The sequence below is a fragment of the Somniosus microcephalus genome, chromosome 5 (assembly GCF_052327205.1).
Source record: "Somniosus microcephalus isolate GS21.2 chromosome 5, FLI_Smic_1.0, whole genome shotgun sequence".
Taxonomy (NCBI): domain Eukaryota; kingdom Metazoa; phylum Chordata; class Chondrichthyes; order Squaliformes; family Somniosidae; genus Somniosus; species Somniosus microcephalus.
Window position 1 is genome coordinate 306,070,680 of NC_140991.1, and position 13,474 is coordinate 306,084,153.

Here is a 13,474-nt window from a genome sequence, read left to right on the forward strand (position 1 = left end):
TTCCAGACCTCGGGAGCCTACTGTCAACAAGGGCAGACGTCGACGATGAAGTCCAACACCGCCTTCAGTGTGCCAGTGCAGCCTTCGGTCGCCTGAAGAAGAGACTGTTTGAAGACCAGGACCTCAATCCTGGCACTAAGCTCATGGTCTACAGAGCAGCAGTGATACCCGCCCTGCTGTATGCCTCAGAGACATGGACCATGTACAGCAGGCACCTCAAAGCACTGGAGAGGTACCACCAACGCTGCCTCCGCAAGATCCTGCAACTCCATTGGCAGGATAGGTGCACCAACATCAGTGTTCTTGCTCAGGCCAGCTTCGAAGCTTTGACCACGCTCAATCAGCTCCGATGGATGGGTCACATTGTCCGCATGCCCGATACGAGACTCCCATATCAAGCGCTCTACTCGGAACACCGACACGGCAAGAGAGCCCCAGGTCTGCAGAGGAAAACCTTCAAGGACACCCTCAAAGCCTCCTTGAAAAAGTGTAACATCCCCACTGACACCTGGGAATCCCTGGCCCAAGACCGCACAAAGTGGAGGAGAAGCCTCCGGGAAGGCGCCGAACACCTCGAGTCTCTTCGCTGGGAGCAAGCGGAAGCCAAGTGCAGGAAGCGCAAGGAGCGCACGTCAACCCAAGCACCCCACCCACCCGCCCCTCAACCACCATCTGCACCCCCTGTGACAGAGGCTGTAGTTCCCACATTGGACTCATCAGTAGCCTGAGAACTCATTTTTAATGTGGGAGCAAGTCATCCTCGGTTCCGAGGAACTGCCTAAGAAGAATTGTTCAAGAAGGGTAGTAGGGATAAACCAGGGAATTACAGGTCAGTGAGCCTAACATCAGTGGTAGGGAAATTATTGGAAAAAATTCTGAGCGACAGAATTAGTCTCCATTTGGAGAGGCAGGGATTAATCAGGAATAATCAGCATGGCTTTGTCAGGGGGAGATCATGTCTGACCAATTTGATTGATTTTTTCGAGAGTGTGACTAGGTGTGTGGATGAGGGTAGTGCAGTTGATGTAGTCTACATGGACTTCAGTAAGGCATTTGACTAAGTCCCACATGGGAGACTGGTCAAGAAGGTAAGAGCCCATGGGATCTAGGGCAATTTGGCACATTGGATCCAAAATTGGCTTAGTGGCAGGAGGCCGAGGGTGATGGTCGAAGGTTGTTTTTGTGACTGGAAGCCTGTGTCCAGTGGTGTACCGCAGGGATCGGTGCTGGGTCCTTTACTGTTTGTAGTGTACATTAATGATTTAGATATGAATGTAGGAGATATGATCAGTAAGTTCGCAGATGACACAAAAATTGGTGGAGTGTTAAATAGCGAGGAGGGAAGCCTCGGGCTACAGGACAATATAGACAGGATGGTTAGATGGGCAGAACAGTGGCAAATAGAATTTAACCCTGAAAAGTGTGAGCTGATGCATTTTGGGAGGGCAAACAAGGCAAGGGAATACACAAGGAATGGTAGGATCCTAGGAAGGACAGAGGATCAGAGGGACCTTGGTGTGCATGTACATAGATCCCTGAAGGCAGCAGGACAGGTAGATGAGGTGGTTAAAAAGGCATATGGGATACTTGCCTTCATTAGCCGAGGCATAGAATGTAAGAACAGGGAGGTTATGATGAAGCTTTACAAAATGCTAGTTAGGCCACAGCTGGAATACTGTGTGCAGTTCTGGTCGTCACACTATAGGAAGAATGTGATTGCATTGGAGAGGGTGCAGAGGAGATTCACCAGGATGTTACCTGGGCTGGAGCGCTTCAGCTATGAAGAGAGCCTGGACAGGCTGGGGTTGTTTTCCTTAGAGCAGAGAAGGCTGAGGGGGGACCTGATTGAGGTGAACAAAATTATGAGGGGCATAGATAGGGTAGATAGAAAGAAACTTTTCCCCTTAGTAGAGGGGTCAATAACCAGGGGGCATAGTTTCAAGGTAAGGGGCAGGAGGTTTAGAGGGGATTTGAGGAAAAGCTTTTTCACCTAGAGGGTGGTTGGAATCTGGAACTCACTGCCAGAAAGGGTGCTGGAGGCAGGAACCCTCACAACATTCAAGAAGCATTTAGATGAGCACTTGAAACGCCATAGCATACAAGGCTACGGACCAAGTGCTGGAAAATGAGATTAGAATAGGCAGGGCTTGGTGGCCGGCGTGAACACGATGGGCCAAAGGGCCTCTTTCTGTGTTGTATAACTCTGTGGCCTAGAAATTCAGCTGTTTGCGCCAGCCGTTAGCGCCAGATTTCCGGCGCTATCCACTTAGCGCTCGGGCACCGCTGGATCTGCGCCTACGCCGAAATTCAGCTGGGCTTTAGCGCCGGCGCAAAGTGTTAGCGCCCGCTCAGCTGCGCGCGCATCTTATGACGTCATTCCGTCGTGCAACGCCGTTTGTGCGCCCCAAACTGGAAATTCAGTGGCGCCCGGCCGATGTGGCCGTGGCGCTGCTAAGAACTGTGAAATGGAACTCAACAGAGGCCCTGTGGGATTCGGGGAGCGCTAATTAAAGGGCACATCCACTCACCCATAAAAGCCAGCCATTTCGCTGCAATGACTTTACTGCTTTGGATTTCTGCACAGAGAGCAAGGCACAGAGATTACTGATTTCGGACACCATAGGAGAGGTATTTTTGGCTTCTAGCCAGTGCTTTGACATTTGCATCCTTGTGATTTTGCTGTTTGGAACTTTGTAATGGGGGCTGCATGGGGGGCCAACCCTCAGTTCCTACATTTTGTGCGAAGGGCTCGCAGACGCTTTGAGAGAGGGCCAGGCATGCCTAGACGCAGAGGGGCCATTAGGCGTCGCCAACGTAGGCCTTACCCAGTCAGGCAATACCGGGAGCAGGTCTCATATCTCACCATGACTGCGGCGCATTGTGTTAAGAGGCTGCGCTTCAGAAGGGAGGTGGTTGAAGAGATCTGCCAGCTGCTTCATGCAGATTTGCAGCCACAGCTCATGTCCAGGGCGTCTCTCTCGGTGGAACTGAAGGTCACGGTGGCTCTCAGCTTTTATGCAAGCGGCTCCTTCCAAGCCGCTGCTGGGGACATCGCGAACATCTCCCAGTTCGCCGCGCATCGCTGCATCCGACAGGTCACCGAAGCACTTTTCGCGAGGAGGCACCAATTCATCTCCTTCCCCATGACCCAACACAAGCAGGAGCAGCGTGCATTCGGATTTGCCAGGATCGCGGCCTTCCCCATGGTGCAGGGCGCCATTGACTGCACGCATGTGGCTATGCGGGCACCTATCCACAATGCCGAGCAATACCGCAACCGGAAGGGCTACCATTCCCTAAATGTGCAGCTGGTGTGTGACCACAGGCAGTGCATCCTAGCTGTCAATGCCCGCTTCCCAGGAAGCAGCCACGATGCCTTTATCCTGCGCCAGACTACTGTGGCTGACATGTTCCAGGCACAGCCTCCACCAAGGGGATGGCTTATCGGGGACAAGGGCTACCCTTTGTGCAGATGGCTCATGACCCCGCTCCGCGCGCCCAGGACCCCAGCGGAGCTGGCATACAACGAAAGCCATCAAGCCACAAGGAACCTAATAGAGCAAACGATAGGCGTCCTCAAGCAACGGTTCCGTTGCCTGGATCGTTCGGGCGGGTCTCTTCAGTATTCGCCGGATAGAGTCTCCCAGTTCGTCGTGGTGTGCTGCATGCTCCACAACCTGGCTATCCGCAGGACTCAGGCACTGCCACCTGACATTGCCCCACCACCTCAGGAGGACGAGCAGGAGGACCCTGAGGAGGAGGAGCACCAGGCCAGGAGGGAGCGACAAGGTCCAAGGGCCGTCCGCCGGGGGCTTATTGCTCGACACTTCTAGGCCCCCTGTCAGGGAATGGCCTGGCCCACTGAACGCAGCCGCTTCGCAAGCCCTCAGCCGGTTAACCCAACAACCACTTGAAACATGACACCTGCACATGGTGAATAAATAAACATCTTTATTTCAAAAACTCAGGGCCCTTCCCACATGGAAGAGCAAAACAGAGAAGACCCCCAAAAAACAGTAACAAACTTCTGTCACTCCCAAAGCCTGGGGAGGACTAACATAACATCACCATCCAAATGGCCTTCGTCACTGGCCTAACAAAAACAAGCCCCCCCCACAACACAAAGACCCCCATAAAACCAAACCACATAATGCCCCCCAGAACAGAAGCCCCCGCATCACCCAAACCCTCGCTCAACACACTCTATTCGGTGTGGCGAGAGGGCGAGTCTGTCGACAGCCGTCTTTTGCCCCGGCCCGTCCTGCTGCTGCGCCTCAAGCTGGGCCGTGAGGCTGTGGCGAGGCTGGGGGAAGGATCCTCAGGGCGACAAGGCGTCTCGCCAGATGCCCTTGGGGGCCGGCCTACACGAGGGCGGGCCCGGGAGGGGCCGGCTGGTGGCTGCTGCAGCTGTGGGTGGCCCTCTTCACTGGCTGCAGTAGCTCCTTGCACCCTGGCTGGGGGAGTCGCAGGCTCGCCTGCACCAATGGGGACAAGGTGGGTGATGCCAGGCACGCGCTGGTCGCCAGACACACGTGCACTCGGCCGGCCTGGCCGGGGAGCAAGCGCGCCAAACTGTTGGTCGCCAGACCGGTGTGCGGCAGCAGGGCGGCGGCTGGCCTGGCGACGCCTCCGCGCCAGTGCGAGGGTGGCAGAAGTCAGTGCCCCAACTGCGCCGGCATGTCCCCGCATCTGCAGTGCCATTGTCTGCACAGCACCTCTCAGCTGGCGACTGGCGTGCTGCGCTGCCTCGAGTTGTTCGACCCCCCTCTCATGCGCTGCCACAAGGAGCTCCACCCCCCTGGCGTGCGCTGCTGCGAATAGCTCTAGGCCCCTGGCCTGGGATTGGCCGAAAGCCACCACACTTTGAGCGAGGCTTTCGATGGCGTGAGGCATCTGTGCCACCACCTCCATGATTTCGACGTGCCGGCGCTCCGACGCCGCCGACATCTCGTCCAGGAGGCGCACCTCCTGGGCGACGTCCGAGTCCGGACTGGAGGGCGCCTCCACCCTCTGGCCAGAAGGCTGGCGTGCCGCCGGAGCGTTGCCGCGTGCGGCCAAGCCACTGGGACCAGGTTCTGCCCTCCCCTCCACCGCCTCCCCCCTCTGGGCAGAAGGCTGGTGTGCCGCCGGAGCCTTGCCGCGTGCGTCCATGCCACTGGGACCAGGTTCGGGGCTCCCCTCCCCCGCCTCCCCCTGGCTCTCCGGCACGCCAGACGTCTCCCCTTCATTGCCATCTCCTGGAGCGGAGGAGGGCTCCCCCGAGGTGGCGCCTTCCTGCTGCTCCTCGACGTCCTCCTCCTCCGAGGGCCTGGCTGTGTGGGCTTCAGGGAGCACCTCCTCCTCACCAGCTGAAAGCAGGAAGGCACAAGTGTAGCTTTAGAGTGAGGACAGGCCGACAGCGAGGGAGGCCGCACTGGTGCATTATGCGCATTTTTCGGCCAGTGGGGAAGGATGTAGATCTGATGCGCGAGGGCAAGGAGAGAGGTGCACCCGGTCCTGTCCTTACCAGTGGGTTCCAGTATAGGGTCGGCGTCGCCGAGCGCCACAGGCCCAATCACCGGGTGACGCAGCAGTCGGGCCACCCTCTCTTCCAGAGCCGTTAGCTCCTGGTAATCGCGAGGGCCTCCACCAGTGACACGCAGGCTCCTGGCGTTCCTCGCCAGCTTGGCCTGCAAGAGAAAGGAGGGCGTCTAAGTACAGTGTGGTGCCCCGTTGCTGTGTGTGAGGCCTCCCATGGTGGAATAGCTTGCACAGTGTGGTGCCCTGTAGCTGTGTGTGAGGCCTCCCATGGTGGAATAGCTTGCACAGTGTGGTGCCCTGTTGCTGTGTGTGAGGCCTCCCATGGTGGAATAGCTTGCACAGTGTGGTGCCCCGTTGCTGTGTGTGAGGCCTCCCATGGTGGAATAGCTTGCACAGTGTGGTGCCCTGTAGCTGTGTGTGAGGCCTCCCATGGTGGAATAGCTTGCACAGTGTGGTAAGTGCAGAAAGAGCTATTGATTAACATGCAAGTGCCATTGCAGCGGCAGCAGGGCTGGGCATTAGACCTTGGATGTCCCTTTGGCCCTAATGGGAGGTGCACATGCAAGGATGAGTGGGACATTGGAAAGGGTACTCACCTTGACCAGCCGACATAGGTCATTGTATTTCTTGCGGCACTGGTCCGCACTCCTGGGAACATCGGAGTTGGAGGAGACCCTCCGGGCAATTTTGGTCCACGCCTCCCTGAACTGGCTCCTGGGAGCCTTCCTGCCACTAGCCGGGCACACGACCCGTCTTCTTTTGCGCACCCCATGAAGGAGCACACCCAGCGCATGCTCAGAGAACCGCTGGGCTCTTTCACGGGCCCTCTCCATGACCTCCAGGCGTTGATTTGGTACACAACCAGTCCTGAGGCCTAGTTGCAGGGCTACAGCATGCAGGGCGTGGCTGCAGTCAAAGTTGACCCTTCCCCCTTTAAGAGCTGGCCGGCGTCAGGGTGTCTGCTGACACTCACCACATGATCGCACCTGCGCTGCGCCCGGAATCGGCGTTATCAGGCCGCATCGCCGGATTAGCGCCTGAACACAGGGTTCCAACGCCTTTTGCAGCGCTCGGCCAAAAAGTTGGCCAAATCTACTGAATTTCGGCGAGCTCGCCTGCACTTTCCGGCGGCCGCTAAATTTGACGAGCGCCCGACTTTAGCGCCGCAATAGCGTCCGAACTGAATTTCTAGGCCTATGACTCTATGGGGGAGAAATTGGGTGAGTAGCGCCACCTGTTAGCGCCTAAAGAGGCAGTCAGTGGCTGCAGCGCCACTGGCTGTGTCTCCCGCGATATTCAGTAGGGGCGCTAATGGTGGCGTTAGGCATTTGCGCTGCGCCGCCACCGAAGACGTCATCGGTGTGCACAGCGCCCCATTCGTGCCCCGTTCACGATATTTGGTAGCGAACGCCGCAGTTGCGCTGCTCGCTACCTGCGCCCGGTTCACGGGGCCTTACTGTGCCGGCAGCGGCGCAAGTTAAGGTGGAGGTGCGGGGCGGCCGCTTTTTCGGCAGCCGCCTGCCAGCACCTCCGTCCCCGGCCTCCTAACCCCGCCCCCCCCCTGTGGCATTGCCGGCTGTTTCCCGAGAGCCCGGCACTTCTCCTTGGTGCCGGGCTCATTTGCCGGCACTCGCGAGCGGGGATCGCGCTGTTGCAGGCACCTCCCCCTTAACAGTGGGAGGAAGGCCTGCAGTACCGCAGCGTGCCATGCCGCAGCGTGTGGCGCTGCGGCACGTTGTGCTGTGATAATCAGTTTCAGCACCCTAAGAGGGACGCGGAGCGCCTCGAGCCTCGCCCCGTGCCCCTCGAGGGGCACTGAAACTGAATTTCTGGCGATCGGTATCACTCCGATCGCTGCGCTAAATCCTGCGCTCAGGCGACTTTTGCACCACTTTGGCGCCCCAACCCAATTTCTAGGCCTATGACTCTATCATGGCTGATCTGCGACCTAACTCCATATACCCGCCTTTGCCCCATACCTTTGGTAAACAAAAATCTAGCAATCTTAGATTTAAAAATAACAATTGACCCAGCATCAATTGCCATTTGCGGAAGAGAGTTTCAAACTTTTACCACCCTTTGTGTGTAGAAGTGTTTCCTAACTTCACTCCTGAAAGGTCTGGCTCTAATTTTTAGACTATGCCCCCTAGTCATCGACCAGCAGAAATAGCTTCTCCCTATCTACCCTAGCTGATCCCCTTAATATCTTGAAAACTTCGATCAAATCACCCCTTAACCATCTAAATTCCAGGGAATGTAATCCTAGTTTGTGTAACACAACCCTAGTCTCACAACTCCTCAGATAATGAAGCAGTCCATGCCCGCATGCAACAAGACCTGGGCAACGTTCAGGCTTTGGCTGATAAGTGGCAGGTAACATTTGCACCACAGGAGTGCCAGGCAATGACTATCTCCAACAAGCGAGAGTCTAACCACCACCCCTTGACATTCAACGGCATTACCATCACCGAATCCCCCACCATCAACATCCTGGGGGTCACCATTGACCAGAAATTTAACTGGATCAGCCACATAAATACTGTGGCTACAAGAACAGGTCAGAGGCTAGGTATTCTGTGGCGAGTGTCTCACCTCCTGACTCCCCAAAGCCTTTCCACCATCTACAAGGCACAAGTAAGGAGTGTGATGGTATACTCTCCACTTGCCTGGATGAGTGCAGCTCCAACAACACTCAAGAAGCTCGACCCCATCCAGGACAAAGCAGCCCGCTTGATTGGCACCTCATCCACTACCTTAAAAATTCCCTCCCTCCTCCACCGCGTACCGTGGCTGCAGTGTGTACCATCTACAAGATGCAATGCAGCAACTCGCCAAGGTTTCTTCGGCAGCACCTCTCAAACTCGTGACCTCTTCCACCTAGAAGGACAAGGGCAGCAGGCGCATGGGAACACCACCACCTCCAAGTTCCCCTCCAAGCCACACACCATCCTGACTTAGAAGTATATCACCGATCCTTCATCGTCGCTGGGTCAAAATCCTGGAACTTCCTCCCTAACAGCACTGTGGGAGTACCTTCACCACACGGACTGCAGCGGTTCAAGAAGGCGGCTCACCACCACCTTCTCAAGGGCAATTAGGGATGGGCAATAAATGCTGGCTTTGCCAGCGATGCCCACATCCCATAAACGAATAAAAAAAACCTAGTTTGTGTATGACAGTTCTATTGCGCCACAACTAAGGTCATTTCATGTGCAAATGAACTTACCCAGGAAATTTCTGTGCTTCTTCCCTGCTGGTGAATGGCATTACTTCCTGGCACTTTAAGAGTGCTGCTACATTGAAGAAATTCATGGTCAATATGAATCAAACAGTTTTCTCGGCATCTGTCTGACGCTCAATCCTTTCTTTTGACAAGTATTGCTTCAGTGCCTTTTCAATTGTGTCAACTTTCCCTGAATTGACTATTGTTCTCTGGTCTTGCCATGTTTAGTGCAGAACTATTCCCTACTTAATTGCCGTAATATTGGGACAGACCTTGGCTTTGTGCGATAGCGGAAGACGGATGAGAGCAAATCGGCAGCCCGTTTTACATCGCTCCCCATTTTTTTTATTCAATGGGAAGAAAAATGGCGAGAGATGTAAAATTGGCTGTCGATTTGCTATCATTCATCTTACGCTATTGCACAAAGTCAAGATCTACCTCACTGACACTTACAAATCAACACATAAATCATCTTTTGGAATAACTTTGTTCAATCAGCGGTACATGGAAAGCAGTCACTTCGGAATGTTTTGAGACTTGTGTGTTTCATAACTCAGATCAATCTTTGAATGTCAGCCCATGGCTCAGTTGCTAGCACTCGCGCCTCTGAATCAAGAAGGTGGTGGGTTCTAAAACCCCACTCCAGAGACTTGAGCACAAAAATCTAGGCTGACACTGCAGTGCTGAGGGAGAGCTGCAATATCGGAGGTGCTGTCTTTTGGATGAGACGTAAACCAGGCGGATGTAAAAAATCACAATCCTTATCTCTCAACCAACATCACTGGGGAGACCAAACGCAGATTGGCCGACCGCTTTGTGGAACACCTCCGTTCAGTCCGTAAGGGTGACCCTGAGCTTCCGGTCGCCTGTCACTTTAATTCACCGCTTCACTCCCGCTCTGATCTCTCTGTCCTCGGCCTATTACATTGTTCCAATGAAGCTCAACGTAAGCTCGAGGAACAGCACCTCATCTTTCGATTGGGCACTTTACAGCCTGCCGGACTCAACATTGAGTTTAACAATTTCAGATAATTATCCCTGCCCCCATTTTTCATGCAGTATGATTTTTGGCACTCCCATTTGCAACATTTTATCTTTCCTGCCTCTTACAAAAGTACAGGGTATTCTTTCAGTTCCTTCCTCCCCTCCTAAACCCCCCCCCCCCGCACCCCGCCCCCCCCCCCGTCTCTGCACCTGCTTAATATCTGTTACATCTCCAGCGTTTTCCAGTTCTGATGAAGGGTCCCAGACCTGAAACGTTAACCCTGTTTCTCTCTTCACGGATGCTGCCTGGCCTGCTGAGTATTTCCAGCATTTTCTGTTGTTATTTCAGATTTCCAGCATCCGCAGTATTTTGCTATTATGTCTCTAAAACCTGGTCATTATCACATTGCTGTTTGACGGAGCTTGCTGTGTGCAAATTGGCTGCCGCGTTTCCTTCTTTACAATGTTTGATATACTTCAAATGTACTTCATTGGCTGTAAAGCACTTTAGGAGGTCTGGTGGTTGTGAAAGGCGCTGTATAAATGCAAGTCTTTCTTTTTCTTTTCTTGTGCTAATAAATAGCACAGCCCAGCTAGTACCAGGGGTCTTTGCTGATGTCATCTGAACTGTGTTCGTATTTAGTCATGTGGCTTTTTTAATTAACTGTCAATTTAGCACAAAAATCGTGACTTTCTTTGCTTATATTTCAAACAAATATTTTGTAAGTCATTAAGGTGATTAATTTGCACCCTCCCATCTCTCTCAATATTTTCTGTATTGCAGTGAAAGTTGATTTCTTCTTTAACACTTTTTGGAAGATGCATGCAAAGGTATTGCACACAAAGTAGGAACTGAATATGGTAATTGGGAGCTACAGAACTGAATGCATCCACAAACTTTTCAGATTTTAAGAACATAAACTCCAGTGGAAATTGTACCACTTGACGTTTTAGGAACAGGAAGAAAGCCATTAGGCCCAACAAGCCTGTTGCTTTTTCATAGACCAACCTGTCTGCTTGCAGTATCCTTCAATCCCTTTTCTTTCCAAATTTATACTATCAGTTTCAGTGACCTTTCCTGTTCATTTATTTCCACAACCCTATTACTAAGAGGGTGAAAAAGTTCTTTCTGACTTCCCTTCTAGCTTGTGTCCCTAGCCTTCTCCTCAGTGAATAACTTGCCGAGAACAGTTTTGTCATATTGAAAATGTCAATTAGATTACCTTGAAGTCCCTTTTCCAAAGCTCAATGTCCTCAACTTTCTCATAAGTTTCATTCCTGATATCTGGAATCAAATCCATTCATTAAAAAAAATCAATCTGTAAACATAGAAACATAGAAGATAGGAGCAGGAGTAGGCCATTCGGCCCCTCGAGCCTGCTCCGCCATTTAATGTGATCATGGCTGACCATCCAAACACAGCACCCTGTCTCTGCTTTCTCCCCATATCACTTGATCCCTTTAGCATTAAGAAATATATCTAAATCCTTTTTGGTAATGAAAAATATGATCCAGAAACTCATTTCTAACTTTAATTATGAAACCTAAACTTTGCAGTTTTTCAGCATTTTATTAGTTGTGATGTGCAGACTGTAAGATTCGCAAAATTGAACATTGTCCTATAAGGGTCTATTGGCAGAAGAGGCCTTAATTTTAAAGACTGTTTTAAAAGAAGCCCAGAAAAAGGGGCATAAAAAATGGCCGCCAGACCCCGTGACCAGCTTTTGGGACACTTTAAAATGGTTCCTGCAGTCCCCAGACAGGTTTTTGTGGATTCAGCCCACAGTAGGTTCTGGAAGGCAGTTTCAGGGAAAACGAAACCAGACAGAACCACATACATATGGATTGGATGCAGATCCAGTCAGATCGGCCTGTAGATAAAGGCCATCTAAATGTTTGTCCAGACAAAGGAAAACAGTTTCATATTCATAGGGGAAACATCAAGAACTGTTTAAGACATCAGAAGGACATTAAAAACAATACAGGGTCATTCCAGACCAGAGATGGCCGTTACTGGCCATCCCAAAGTAGTTTAAAACATAATAACTACCCTGTTGTGCTACAAGCCCGCCAAAAGTTAAACAAAGACTAACCTTGATTTGGCGGGAGATAAAGGCCTCCACGGAAAAGTATAACTGGAGTCCCGGGGTAGCCATCGGTAGCTTTTAGCTTTTGCAGCTTTTCCAGCCTGGAGCCTGTAGCTGGTAGCTTTTGAGCTAGCTTGCTCTTTCGAGTGCCGTGGAGGAACGTCGATCCGGAGACCAACCAAAAAGGTGATTCGAGTCTGCGTCCTGCCCTGGGGTAACCATCGGGAGATCATCGACAAACCCCGGGCTGTTGACGAGATGAAGGACAGCAGCCCTTCAGAAGAAACCTATCTGGAAATGGTAAATCAGCTGGGCTCTGCGAAGAAGCCTATTTGACCATGATCAAATAGGTGGTCTCCGTCCACACCGCTGCCCAGGCCCGCCAGCATCCAGCCTGTCCGTGACCTTCACCTCGAGGAAGAAGAGAGAGAGTCGCAGCCCACAGCGCTGACCATGTGGAGACAGGACGCCTGAAAGGATCAAAACGCAGACCTTTTTCAAAACTCTATACTTTCCAACTGGATTGGTGAGCATGTTTCTGGCCCCTCACAATCTGATCTAGATAGGCTTAGGGGGTGGGCATTTAAGGGGTAATTTTAAAAATGAGTTGTTGTCCCTCGATGTTCCATGTGTTTCCCCATTTCGTGATGACTTTTGTAAAGTATAATATGCCTGTATATATCTTAGCCAGTACTGTATAATGATTTGTTTTTCCCTCCCATGTACCCTATTGGCTTGCAGTTTGATTTGTTCCTTTATGCAATAAAGTTTCATTTCGTTTTCATTAAACTTGGTCTATAGAGTTTTCTCTGCATTGTAGTTCCTGCCTCAAAGTCCAGTGTCTAGAATCTAAGGGGGAGTGGGTCGAACCACTCAAGGTTTTACCGTGCAAGAGAGAGAGGCCTCTAGAGGGAGAAACCTCTGCGATCTCTAAGAACCCCTTGCAGAAAATGGCGACCACGGCAGGACACTGGCAGCAGGATTGCAATGTATTAGACCCAGGTTTGAATGGACGAAATGTTGTGGATGACAGGATAGCGGATTATTTCTTTGATGCGCTATCAATTACTCAAAAGACTGAGGTTAAGCGAGTAACTAACAGGCTTTTATTAACAAGAGAATGAAGGTGTGCCTCGAGTGGTCGACCAGTCCAGAATACAGAGGGACTGTGGAGCAGTCACCTTTATACCTGGACTCGTGGGAGGAGTCAGCCGAGGCATGTACAGACATGTACACAGTGGAATACAAACACCCACACAGGCAGGTATAACAGTGGTTTACCACATTCACCCCTTGTTTAAAAATGAGTCCGGCGGGGTGAAGTGTATTAAAAGTTTGTGTATTGGAGTCTCTCCGGAGGTCTTGTCTGCCGCTGTGATCGACGTGGCGATGGCAGGGTAGTGAAGCTTCCGGCGTCGGGTCCCGCGTAGGCTGGGGCACTGGTGTGTAGTCCTCGTGGGTGTCGAGCGGGTCGCGGGGCCCAGGCCTGCCGTCTGCTGGGGTTGGATCTTGGATCGTGGGGGGGGGGGGTGGTAGTGGGTAGTGGGTTACTGGGATCCCCGAGGGTGCGAGGTCTCGTATGGAGACTGTGTCCTCCCGCCCGTCCGGTTACGCAATGTAAGCATACTGGGGGTTGGCGTGGAGGAGGTCGACCCTCTCG